The sequence below is a fragment of the Phyllobates terribilis genome, unplaced genomic scaffold, assembly GCF_046119375.1.
Source record: "Phyllobates terribilis strain yellow unplaced genomic scaffold, ASM4611937v1 Scaffold_12__6_contigs__length_324123572, whole genome shotgun sequence".
NCBI classification, from domain to species: domain Eukaryota; kingdom Metazoa; phylum Chordata; class Amphibia; order Anura; family Dendrobatidae; genus Phyllobates; species Phyllobates terribilis.
This window is the reverse complement of record NW_027362772.1, coordinates 98,661,610-98,673,975: the sequence shown is the minus strand read 5'-3', so window position 1 is coordinate 98,673,975 and position 12,366 is coordinate 98,661,610. Positions and strand designations below refer to the sequence as shown.

The window sequence follows — 12,366 nt, the reverse complement described above, 5'->3', positions numbered from 1 at the left end:
CCACAACACAAGTTGACAAAAGGGTCGCCGTATCCATAGAAGACAATTATTAAAATAATGGACAGTGGATTCTTCAAGAACGAATCTGACCGGTGGGTTGCTCCCTTACCCTTCAAAGTTACAATGGCCAAGCTTCTTAACAACCGAGAACAGGCCTTATCCAGGTTCATCCCACTGCAGAGAACATTGAGAAACAAATGAAGGACCATTTCGTAGCCTTTATGGACAAGATATTTTGCAATGATCACGCAGAGCCAGCTGCACTCTTGCAAGCCAATGAATAATGCTGGCATCTTCCTTCCTTTGGAGTATATCATCCAAGAAAACCTAAACAAATCAGAGTGGTGTTTGATTCAAGTGCCAAACATGATGGTGTATCTCTGAACGATGTTCTCCTCACTGGCCCCAACTTGACAAATAACCTGGTGGGAGTGCTCATGAGATTCAGAAAAGAGACAGTCGCCATTACTGCTGACATCGAACAAATGTTTCTATGTTTCATCGTGCGACAAGATCACGGAAATCTTCTCCATTTTCTATGGCACTGAGACAATGACTCCGACAAGGAAATGGTTGAAAACCATATGAAGATGCACGTGGTGGGAAACAGTGCTTCTCCTGCAGTTGCTACATACAGCCTACGTAGGACTGCCTCAGATTGCGAATCAGAGTTTGGGAAGGCGGCCCACAGTTCATTGAAAGGGATTTCTATGTGGACAGTGGTCTCAAATCCCTGCCCACAGCAGAAGAAGCCATGGATCTGCTCAAACGGACACAAGGTATGCTTTCAAAAGCTCATTTAAGATTGCATAAAATTGCCTCCAATAGTGCTGTTGTCATGAAGGCCTTTCACCCTAATGATCATGCTGCAGAATTCAGAGACTTGAATCTAGACTCTGATAATCCACCAGTACAGAGAAGCCTGGACTTGAGATAGAACTTGTTAAAGGACTCCTTCAGCTTTCAGGTTAGTGGTGCTGAAAAAACATTTACTAAGCGTGGGGTTCTGTCAGTGGTGAACAGTCTATACAATCCACTAGGATTTGTTGCATCCCTGACTATACAAGGCAAGCTTCTGTTAAGACAACTCTCAGCGTCTATTAAGGACTGGGATGTACCACTCTCTGCTGACAAACAACTAAAGTGGAAGACATGGAGGGAATCTCTTTGTGCCTTGGATAAAATCCACATACCACGTTGTAACACTCCAGCATCCCGTTCTACGAGTCAAAGGAAAGAGATTCATATATTCTCTGATGCCTCTACTGAAGCTATTGCAGCTGTTGCCTATTTGAAGGTTATAGACTCTAACAATGAAGCCCATGTTGGATTTCTATTTGGAAAGGCTAAATTGGCTCCTAAACCAGAGCACACCATACCTAGACTTGAGCTCTGTGGGGTTGTACTAGCCGTTGAGATTGCAGACTCCATAAAGAGTGAACTAGCTTTTCACATGGATGACAAGATTCTACACAGACAGCAAGGTTGTTCTGGGCTACATATACAACCAGACAAAACGCTTCTATGTCTATGTCACTAACCACGTTGAAAGGATCAGGAAATCCTCCAAACCTAAACAATGGCAGTATGTTCCATCCCATCTTAACCCTGCTGACCTTGCTACTGGGCCAGTGTCTGTTGGTGCTTTTTCAAATTCTTCTTGGTTAACAGGACTGGAGTTCCTTCTCAGTCAGTGTGAAGAGACTGCCGTTGAAGACAGCTTCAGCCTTCAGGATCCAGACGTTGACCCAGAGATCCGTCCTGATGTCAACACCCTCATCACCACTTCCAAGGAGAAGGTTGGCTGGGACTATCGGCGATTTGGTCGCTTCTCCAGATGGACAAGGATTGTTCGTGTCATTGCAAGAAACTTGGAACCGTTCCTAGCCCACCTGGAGACTCTGTGTCTGGCAACAAATATCAGAGACATTGGAAACACATACAACATCTGGCTGTTTCTGGAGTAGATGGAAGATGGAGTACCTTACTCTCCTACAAACACGAAGAAAATGGCAACAAGTAAAACCAAGCTTACAAGTAGGAGATCTTGTCCTCATGAAAGACCAGAAGGCGGAAAGAAGCGCATGGCCTATGCGACTTATATCAAAAACCAGTCAAAGCAAAGATGGCAAGGTACGCAAAGTGGAAGTGACAGTCATGAAGCAAGATGACCCCAAATCTTATCAGAGGTTATCTTACTTATGTCGGTTGAGAATTAACAACTATCCATTCAACCAGATGGAACTTTCAAGGAACTTTCGGACCACTTAAGACACTCATTTGATTGCAACCAGGAACTTAAACCATTGGATTACAATTGGGTTGGAGACAGTTTGGCCTAGTGTGGCTTCTCCAATCCGAAGATGGGTTATCTTCTGGATTACTTCAGGAACTGTTCTAGACATTTGTCTATCTCGTTTATAGGTTATTGTTGCATTGCATGCAATGTTTTTATCTTTCAGATTGAGGTATCCCTCAGGGTACTTCAGGAAAGCACCTCCACCTCAAAACTGTTAAAATAGTAAAATTCAGGGATTTCAGACGGGGAGTGTGCTGTTAGCTAATTGTTTGCAGAGACTTTCAGCCATTACAGGAACATTTTCCTAATGTTACATGGTTTTACCATATATTGCATTTGTTGTACTTTGCTGCCATCTACTGGCCGTTGTTATAATACTTTGCTTATGTATCACCACTATTTTACCCATAAGACCTTTCTGTCTGCAACTCCTATCGTCCTTCCTCCACTTCCTTCTTCTCTCAGTGCCATCTTGGACAACACATGCTACAGGTCTGGATAAGGATTCTCTCTTTACCTCTACCTGGCGCTTCTAATATCAATACTAACTTCTATGGCATCTTCATCCATTTACCGTCCCTGACCTCTCACCTCATCTCATCAAGGTACTGTGAATAAAACCTGTTGAAATTCATAATTGCATCATCCTTCTGGACTAACACAAGGAGTTCATAAAAATAGAAGCACAGGTTAGTGAGTAACGCTATCTGCCATTGCTTATACAGAGATCCATGTTCACATCCCTAAGACATATCTCACCCACGTACGTCGGTGGCAGAATAATACATACTGCATAAGGGGCATTACACTGTGTGGGGGGCATCATACATCCTGCATAAGGGGAATAATGGGGGCATTACACTGTGTGGGGGCATCATACATCCTGCATAAGGGGCATAATGGGGGCATTACACTGTGTGGGGGCATCATACATCCTGCATAAGGGGCATAATGGGGGCATTACACTGTGTGGGGGCATCATACATCCTGCATAAGGGGCATAATGGGGGCATTACACTGTGTGGGGGCATCATACATCCTGCATAAGGGGCATAATGGGGGCGTTACACTGTGTGGGAGGCATCATACATACTGCATAAGAGGCATAATGGGGGCATTACACTGTGTGGGGGCATCATACATCCTGCATAAGGGGCATAATGGGGGCATTACACTGTGTGGGGGCATCATACATACTGGATAAGGGGCATAATGGGGACATCGAACATACTGCATAAGGGGCATAATGGGGGCATTACAATGTGTGGGGGCATTATACATACTGCATAAGGGGCATAATGGGGGCATTATACATACTACATAAGGGGCATAATGGGGGCATTATACATACTACATAAGGGGCATCATACATACTGCATAAGGGGCATAATGGGGGCATTACACTGTGTGGGGTCATCATACATACTGCATAAGGGGCATAATGGGGGCATTACACTGTGGGGGGGGGCATCATACATCCTGCATAAGGGGCATAATGGGGGCATTACACTGTGTGAGGGCATCATACATCCTGCATAAGGGGCATAATGGGGGCATTACAGTGTGTGGAGGCATCATACATCCTGCATAAGGGGCATAATGGGGGCATTACACTGTGTGGGGGCATCATACATACTGCATAAGGGGCATGATGAGGGCATTACACTGTGTGGGGGCATCATACATACTGCATAAGGGGCATAATGGGGGCATTACACTGTATGGGGGCATCATACATCCAGCATAAGGGGTATAATGGGGGCATTACACTGTGTGGGGGCATCATACATCCTGCATAAGGGGCATAATGGGGGCATTACACTGTGTGGGGGCATCATACATCCTGCATAAGGGGCATAATGGGGGCATTACACTGTGTGGGGGCATCATACATACTGCATAAGGGGCATGATGAGGGCATTACACTGTGTGGGGGCATCATACATACTGCATAAGGGGCATAATGGGGGCATTACACTGTATGGGGGCATCATACATCCAGCATAAGGGGTATAATGGGGGCATTACACTGTGTGGGGGCATCATACATCCTGCATAAGGGGCATAATGGGGGCATTACACTGTGGGGGGCATCATACATCCTGCATAAGGGGCATTACACTGTGTGGGGGCATCATACATCCTGCATAAGGGGTGTAATGGGGGCATTACACTGTGGGGGCATCATACATACGGCATAAGGGGCATAATGGGGGCATTACACTGTGTGGGAGCATCATACATACGGCATAAGGGGCATAATGGGGGCATTACACTGTATGGGGGCATCATACATCCTGCATAAGGGGCATAATGGGGGCATTACACTGTGGGGGTCCTGTACTCTGAGAACAATACGTTTACTCCCTTCCTGTCTCCATAGTTGGATCGTATGTATCTATTACAGGAAACAGAACAGAAACCTTATGATTCTTATAAAGGGGCAGCACAAGACCCCAAAAGAGCCTCCGTGCTGAAGGGGTTAATGCCCCCTGCGCCCAGTAATGGGGTCTCCACATACCTCCACCTGCAGAGCCGCCACCACATATATGGCTGTTGTGTGCGCACAGGACCTGTGATGAGGTCACAGGAGGGAGGAGTCAGGGGTCACATGATCAGGGGCCTCAGTGGATGCAGGACTCTGCTGTGCTGGTTGTCATGGTGCTGGATGAGCTGAAGTTTATGTGTGGGGTCAGGAGGGGTTTACAGTGTGGATGTAGCAGAGCCGCGCGTGTACGAGGTGTACGGAGCGGAGCCGCGGAGCGGAGGGTGTGTATGAGGTGTACGGAGCGGAGCCGCGCGTGTACGAGGTGTACGGAGCGGAGCCGCGCGTGTACGAGGTGTACGGAGCGGAGCCGCGCGTGTACGAGGTGTACGGAGCGGAGCCGCGCGTGTACGAGGTGTACGGAGCGGAGCCGCGCGTGTACGAGGTGTACGGAGCGGAGCCGCGCGTGTACGAGGTGTACGGAGCGGAGCCGCGCGTGTACGAGGTGTACGGAGCGGAGCCGCGCGTGTACGAGGTGTACGGAGCGGAGCCGCGCGTGTACGAGGTGTACGGTGCGGAGCCGCGCGTGTACGAGGTGTACGGAGCGGAGCCGCGCGTGTACGAGGTGTACGGAGCGGAGCCGCGCGTGTACGAGGTGTACGGAGCGGAGCCGCGCGTGTACGAGGTGTACGGAGCGGAGCCGCGCGTGTACGAGGTGTACGGAGCGGAGCCGCGCGTGTACGAGGTGTACGGAGCGGAGCCGCGCGTGTACGAGGTGTACGGAGCGGAGCCGCGCGTGTACGAGGTGTACGGAGCGGAGCCGCGCGTGTACGAGGTGTACGGAGCGGAGCCGCGCGTGTACGAGGTGTACGGAGCGGAGCCGCGCGTGTAAGGAGCAGAGCCGCGCGTGTACGAGGTGTACGGAGCGGAGCCGCGCGTGTAAGGAGCAGAGCCGCGCGTGTACGAGGTGTACGGAGCGGAGCCGCGCGTGTAAGGAGCAGAGCCGCGCGTGTACGAGGTGTACGGAGCGGAGCCGCGCGTGTAAGGAGCAGAGCCGCGCGTGTACGAGGTGTACGGAGCGGAGCCGCGCGTGTAAGGAGCAGAGCCGCGCGTGTACGAGGTGTACGGAGCGGAGCCGCGCGTGTACGAGGTGTACGGAGCGGAGCCGCGCGTGTACGAGGTGTACGGAGCGGAGCCGCGCGTGTACGAGGCGTACGGAGCGGAGCCGCGCGTGTACGAGGCGTACGGAGCGGAGCCGCGCGTGTACGAGGCGTACGGAGCGGAGCCGCGCGTGTACGAGGCGTACGGAGCGGAGCCGCGCGTGTACGAGGCGTACGGAGCGGAGCCGCACGTGTAAGGAGCGGAGCCGCGCGTGTACGAGGTGTACGGAGCGGAGCCGCGCGTGTACGAGGTGTACGGAGCGGAGCCGCGCGTGTACGAGGTGTACGGAGCGTTGCCGCGCGTGTACGAGGTGTACGGAGCGGAGCCGCGCGTGTACGAGGTGTACGGAGCGGAGCCGCGCGTGTACGAGGTGTACGGAGCGGAGCCGCGCGTGTACGAGGTGTACGGAGCGGAGCCGCGCGTGTACGAGGTGTACGGAGCGGAGCCGCGCGTGTACGAGGTGTACGGAGCGGAGCCGCGCGTGTACGAGGCGTACGGAGCGGAGCCGCGCGTGTACGAGGCGTACGGAGCGGAGCCGCGCGTGTAAGGAGCAGAGCCGCGCGTGTACGAGGTGTACGGAGCGGAGCCGCGCGTGTACGAGGTGTACGGAGCGGAGCCGCGCGTGTACGAGGTGTACGGAGCGGAGCCGCGCGTGTACGAGGTGTACGGAGCGGAGCCGCGCGTGTACGAGGTGTACGGAGCGGAGCCGCGCGTGTACGAGGTGTACGGAGCGGAGCCGCGCGTGTACGAGGTGTACGGAGCGGAGCCGCGCGTGTACGAGGTGTACGGAGCGGAGCCGCGCGTGTACGAGGTGTACGGAGCGGAGCCGCGCGTGTACGGAGCAGAGCCGCGCGTGTACGGAGCAGAGCCGCGCGTGTACGAGGTGTACGGAGCGGAGCCGCGCGTGTACGAGGTGTACGGAGCGGAGCCGCGCGTGTACGAGGTGTACGGAGCGGAGCCGCGCGTGTACGAGGTGTACGGAGCGGAGCCGCGCGTGTAAGGAGCAGAGCCGCGCGTGTACGAGGTGTACGGAGCGGAGCCGCGCGTGTAAGGAGCAGAGCCGCGCGTGTACGAGGTGTACGGAGCGGAGCCGCGCGTGTAAGGAGCAGAGCCGCGCGTGTACGAGGTGTACGGAGCGGAGCCGCGCGTGTAAGGAGCAGAGCCGCGCGTGTACGAGGTGTACGGAGCGGAGCCGCGCGTGTAAGGAGCAGAGCCGCGCGTGTACGAGGTGTACGGAGCGGAGCCGCGCGTGTACGAGGTGTACGGAGCGGAGCCGCGCGTGTACGAGGTGTACGGAGCGGAGCCGCGCGTGTACGAGGCGTACGGAGCGGAGCCGCGCGTGTACGAGGCGTACGGAGCGGAGCCGCGCGTGTACGAGGCGTACGGAGCGGAGCCGCGCGTGTACGAGGTGTATGGAGCGGAGCCACGCGTGTAAGGAGCGGAGCCACGCGTGTAAGGAGCGGAGCCGCGCGTGTAAGGAGCGGAGCCGCGCGTGTACGAGGTGTACGGAGCGGAGCCGCGCGTGTACGAGGTGTACGGAGCGTTGCCGCGCGTGTACGAGGTGTACGGAGCGTTGCCGCGCGTGTACGAGGTGTACGGAGCGGAGCCGCGCGTGTACGAGGTGTACGGAGCGGAGCCGCGCGTGTACGAGGTGTACGGAGCGGAGCCGCGCGTGTAAGGAGCAGAGCCGCGCGTGTACGAGGCGTCCGGAGCGGAGCCGCGCGTGTACGAGGCGTCCGGAGCGGAGCCGCGCGTGTACGAGGCGTCCGGAGCGGAGCCGCGCGTGTACGGGGCGGAGCCGCGCGCGTACGGGGCGGAGCCGCGCGCGTACGGGGCGGAGCCGCGCGCGTACGGGGCGGAGCCGCGCGCGTACGAGGCGTGCGGAGCGGAGCCGCGCGCGTACGAGGCGTGCGGAGCGGAGCCGCGCGCGTACGAGGCGTGCGGAGCGGAGCCGCGCGCGTACGAGGCGTGCGGAGCGGAGCCGCGCGCGTACGAGGCGTGCGGAGCGGAGCCGCGCGCGTACGAGGCGTGCGGAGCGGAGCCGCGCGCGTACGGAGCGGAGCCGCGCGCGTACGAGGCGTACGGAGCGGAGCCGCGCGCGTACGGAGCGGAGCCGCGCGCGTACGGAGCGGAGCCGCGCGCGTACGGAGCGGAGCCGCGCGCGTGCGAGGCGTACGGAGCGGAGCCGCGCGCGTGCGAGGCGTACGGAGCGGAGCCGCGCGCGTGCGAGGCGTACGGAGCGGAGCCGCGCGCGTGCGAGGCGTACGGAGCGGAGCCGCGCGCGTGCGAGGCGTACGGAGCGGAGCCGCGCGCGTGCGAGGCGTACGGAGCGGAGCCGCGCGCGTGCGAGGCGTACGGAGCGGAGCCGCGCGCGTGCGAGGCGTACGGAGCGGAGCCGCGCGCGTGCGAGGCCTGCACTGCTGCAACGGAGAAGTCAGAGCAGGCAGGAGGAATGGAGCCGGGGGATGGTGAGTGTGTGTGTGTGTGTGTGTGTGTGTGTGTGTGTGTGTGTGTGTGTGTGTGTGTGTGTGTGTGTGTGTGTGTGTATGTGTGTATGTGTGTATGTGTATGTATGTACAGTATGTGTGTGCAGGCAGATATCATTGTGTGATGTCTGTTTATATGTATTTTTGTGTTTCAAATGTGTTTATGAATGTATGTATATGTCTGTGTGCTTGACTGCGTGCGGCCTCCTGCTGAGTATAGATGGTGCTGTGCGGCCTCCTGCTGTCTCCGGGGGGGGGTCGTGCGGCCTCCCACTGTGTATAGATGGTGCCGTGCGGCCCCCTGCTGTGTATAGATGGCGCCGTGCGGCCCCCTGCTGTGTACAGATGGCGCCGTGCGGCCCCCTGCTGTGTACAGATGGCGCCGTGCGGCCCCCTGCTGTGTATAGATGGCGCCGTGCGGCCTCCCGCTGTGTATAGATGGCTACGTGCGGCCTCCCGCTGTGTATAGATGGCGCCGTGCGGCCTCCCGCTGTGTATAGATGGCGCCGTGCGGCCTCCCGCTGTGTATAGATGGCGCCGTGCGGCCTCCCGCTGTGTATAGATGGCGCCGTGCGGCCTCCCGCTGTGTATAGATGGCTACGTGCGGCCTCCCGTTGTGTATAGATGGCACCGTGCGGCCCCCTGCTGTGTATAGATGGCAGCGTGCTGCCTCCCGCTGTGTATAGATGGCACCGTGCTGCCTCCCGCTGTGTATAGATGGCTACGTGCGGCCTCCCGCTGTGTATAGATGGCGCCTTGCGGCCTCCCGCTGTGTATAGATGGCGCCTTGCGGCCTCCCGCTGTGTATAGATGGCGCCGTGCGGCCTCCCGCTGTGAATAGATGGCGCCGTGCGGCCTCCCGCTGTGTATAGATGGCGCCGTGCGGCCTCCTGCTGTGTATAGATGGCGCCGTGCGGCCTCCTGCTGTGTATAGATGGCGCGGTGCGGCCTTCCGCTGTGTATAGATGGCGCAGTGCGGCCTCCCGCTGTGTATAGATGGCTACGTGTGCTCAATATTGAGTCATACAATTAATGTAAGGCTAGGTGCCCACGATACAGAAATGTTCCGGATTTTTTTTGAGCGTTTCTGCATCTCCCCGGCAGAAAAAACGCATGCGGATTGTACATGCGGATTGTACATTCGTTTTTCCTGCCAGGGACATGCGGAAGTGAAGCGTTCTTCACATGCATTTCCGCATGCGGGTTGTCAAGCGCTTTCCAAGCGATTTTAGCATCACTTGCAAAGTGCTTGACAACTTGGTCACACTATATAAATCCATGCAAACAGCATGGATTTATATAGTGAGACCGTAAAAGAATGGTAAAAAATAAAAAATATATACTTACCTTCTGATGGCCTGCCGACGTCAGCGGTCGCGTGACCCGTCACATGACTAAATTATGTCACGGCAGGTCCTTTTCAGACCATCGCGAGCAGCCGGCAAGCCAGGACGCATCGGATAAAGACACCGGGGGCCATCAGAAGGTAAATATAATATTTATTTTTTATTTTATTCTTTTTTTTACAGGTACTATGGTACCCCGGTCCGGAGGAGAGTCTCCTGTCCTCCACACCCGGGTACCATCCGCACATTGAAACGCATGGATTCTGCATGTACAGATGCAGTGATGCGGATTCCATGCGTTCTAATGCAAGTCAATGGCGGCGAAAACGCAGCGCTTCCACAAAGTAATTGGTAGTGCTGCGGATTTTTCCGCAATGATAATACGCACCGGAAATTTCCGCAGCATGTGCGGATTATCATTGGGGAACATGGCAGACCTTCTACCAAGCGTTTTTTAAGCGTTTCTGCAGCGGAATTGCCGCTGCGGAAACGCTTAAAAAACGCATAGTGGGCACACAGCCTAAAAAAAATATTATAATTAATATTGTGCCAAATTAATTTCACGTGAACTATGACATGATCTATCACAGGGGATCATGTGACATGTCACGTGATAAATCAGGTGTGTGTGTGTGTGTGTGTGGGGGGGCGCCTTCTAAACTGCCCGGTGCCCTTGCTACTCTTACTCCACCCCTGCGTGTGTGTACGAGGTGTACGGAGCGGAGCGGAGCCGCGCGTGTACGAGGCGTACGGAGCAGAGCCGCGCGTGTACGAGGCGTACGGAGCAGAGCCGCGCGTGTACGAGGCGTACGGAGCAGAGCCGCGCGTGTACGAGGCGTACGGAGCAGAGCCGCGCGTGTACGAGGCGTACGGAGCAGAGCCGCGCGTGTACGAGGCGTACGGAGCAGAGCCGCGCGTGTACGAGGCGTACGGAGCAGAGCCGCGCGTGTACGAGGCGTACGGAGAGGAGCCGCGCGTGTACGAGGCGTACGGAGAGGAGCCGCGCGTGTACGAGGCGTACGGAGAGGAGCCGCGCGTGTACGAGGCGTACGGAGAGGAGCCGCGCGTGTACGAGGTGTACGGAGAGGAGCCGCGCGTGTACGAGGTGTACGGAGAGGAGCCGCGCGTGTACGAGATGTACGGAGAGGAGCCGTGTGTACGAGGTGTACGGAGCGGAGCCGCGCGTGTACGAGGTGTACGGGGCGGAGCTGCGCGTGTACGAGGTGTACGGAGCAGAGCCGTGTGTACGAGGTGTACGGAGCGGAGTCGTGTGTACGAGTTGGCCATGGAGTGGCCATGGAGTAAACGAATACAGTATAAAAGACCACATAACCTGTTCCAGTAAAGGTGTAGTGTATAGCCTCAAATGTCCATGCAACAAGTTATACACAGGACAAACTATTTGCCAGATGAGCACGAGGATAGGCGAACATTTAAGGAATATTAAGAATAAATTTGATGGTCATCAGCTATATTGAAAAATATGGAGGCTCCTCCGAAAATATCCAAGTTATGGGTATTGAAGTGGTACAGAAATACTGGCGAAAGGGTGACTTCATTAAACAGATGTCCAGAGCAGAAAGACACTGGATATTTACACTGGACACTGAGACCAAAGGGCCTCAATAGTGAAATCAAACTATTTGCCTGCAACTAAATCTAACGAGGAAAGGGGATTATCATGCGACTGATTGATACATGACATTTGTATCCAACTTACCAGCATGGATATAAAAGTCCACAAACCCTGAAGGACCATCCCTGATGAAGGAAACCACTAGATTTCTGAAACGGGTAGAAACTGGTCCTCTGTGGCCTCCGTATGGATCCGAACCACGTGACCACGTGTCTCGCAGGTTCTCAAGCGTTGAAGCGCCAAGCGCGCCAACCTCCAGAGGCGACCCTCCCACTTAGTCACCAGCCGGGATTAAGTGTATCCAGTGTGCCGCCCGCCGTGCCTACTCCTAACCTCTGGAGAGATCCATCGCCCTCCACCTATCAGTGGTATAAAGGTCCTACCTCCAAACAGTCCACCAATGTCGGCATCTACGGGACACAAGCACCCAGCTGCGCTGCCATCGCAGAACTCCTGGTCTTCACATACTTCCTCTTCTAGATGGTTCAACCACATTGGCAAGCCTTTTACTAGCTATCACATACCAGTCACAGACTCCATAGACCAGATAAGGTCACCAGGTATTTTGCCAGATAGCATATTTCATCAAATCTATTACTTATTCTTTATACTTACTCAATAGCACTTATCTAATCCCATTGTCTATTTGCAGAATCTAATAGAAAGAAAAATCATCCACCATATCTATCCCTATCCGGCACGTCCAGATCTGCACCAAGGAACATCAGGTACTTCCCACCCAATTGTGTACCCAGTCAACAACACCCATACGAATTCTCTACCTCATCTCTAATCTATCTTCTTTGGATTCCCCCACCGGAGCCTCCTGCCTACTTATACATTCTTGCAGACAAAGCCTCGCGGAAGTGAACAAGAAGAACCTACATGATCTCTTTTTTTAACGGATTTTAATTCTCTACCTTCGTTTAAATAAACCATATATTTTTAATATC

General features: G+C 55.1%; 1 protein-coding gene and 1 long non-coding RNA gene across 2 annotated transcripts in view; one reads left to right on the top strand and one right to left on the bottom strand.

Moving 5' to 3' along the window:
- LOC141172236 (uncharacterized) overlaps positions 1-4,905 on the bottom strand; it is a 27,944-nt gene extending 23,039 nt beyond the window's left edge. The window contains exon 1 of the mRNA XM_073656224.1: positions 4,821-4,905. The gene's annotated coding sequence lies outside the window, so the exon portion shown is untranslated. The remainder of the gene's footprint in view (positions 1-4,820) is intronic.
- Positions 2,342-12,366, top strand: LOC141172237 (uncharacterized). Its single transcript, XR_012252443.1, has 2 exons — positions 2,342-2,904; positions 12,066-12,366. It is a non-coding gene; the product is annotated as an uncharacterized lncRNA (long non-coding RNA).